Raw genomic sequence first — 1,401 nt, forward strand, 5'->3', positions numbered from 1 at the left:
CATGTACCAAGATTATAGTCAAAGCACTCTAGTAGAGTATGAGTTAATATTGGATCAAATAATATTAGTTGATTGTCTTGCCAATATTATAAAGAAACACATGTTAGTGTTCTAAAATCACATCACATTCATGGCCATGCATAAAGTACGTTTAATAAAGTGATCACTGGTATTGGAAAACTGACCAGAGTTTAAATTTAGACAAATGATTGGATGTGATAATTAAATTAGGCCACCCGGGTTAATAATTACCCGTTATGGAAACCTGAAGTTTCATTTGATAATGTGCTAACGCTCTCTCAATGTTAGATTTATGAAATGAATTGAATGGCAAGACATAACATTGAGATTGATCTATATTTGGATTGTGATTCATAATAATTTGTATTGATGAAAATTTCTAGAATTATTAGGTTATGCTTTCTTATATAAAAGAGTATTGGGTGACTAAGAGTTCACCAAAAATAATTTATATATTATTGTCGACTATAAGGTGACCAGAAGCTCACCAAATACACTATTTAAGTCTTTAAGGATCTAGAAGATCACTACCTAGTAGAATTATTACAAGCAATTTTATATTGTATAACAATTATATTGATTGGGGCTATTATATGTCAGCACATAAAAAATAGGAAAAGAAGGAAATTCAAATGCACAACATATGTCTCCCCATTAATGATTAAATTATTTATCTCCTGAAGAGAACAAATTATGAAAGACTTAATAATAAATACATATGCGTTATGCAATGTATAGTTAATGGAAAAATGATTTAAAATTGCTCTCTAGATGAGATAAAAGCTTGTTTAATATAATTCTTTTGAGAGATAAATTTTTTTTATTATGATCCTCCCATGAAATGAATATTGTTGCAAATTCACTACAAGAAAATAACCTTTTCATAGCGATTATTTTAACCTTTAGTATCGATTGTAATTGCAACAAAAAGCTTTCCCAACGAATGGTCATTCGATACTATATCCCCCGTTGCCTTAGCCTTTAGTAGTGGTTTTCAATATCGCTGGGGTTGGCCTCAATAATCGATACGAAAAACTACATCCAATCGTGGTGATTATTGTAGCGATTACAATCGCTATAAATGTTTAACTCATTTTCTTCAAAAAAAAAAAACATGCGTATGATCTTTACGAGATTCGAACATGCAACCTCAAACTCTTATATTAAATGTTTCACCAATAAGCTATGACGTATTTTATGTATTCTTTGTCAAACAATATTTATATATCTAGTGTTGAAAAGGCTTTTCATATCGATTTTAAGGATTTAGTGGCGATTGTAAATGATACGATTTCTCAAAATTATATAAATGTGTAAAAATAGTGTGGATATGTATTATTATGTTTTCCGTATCGATTTTATATGGGAAAACCATGGCGA

This window comes from Chenopodium album, chromosome 8 (assembly GCF_948465745.1).
Source record: "Chenopodium album chromosome 8, dcCheAlbu1.1, whole genome shotgun sequence".
Lineage (NCBI taxonomy): Eukaryota > Viridiplantae > Streptophyta > Magnoliopsida > Caryophyllales > Amaranthaceae > Chenopodium > Chenopodium album.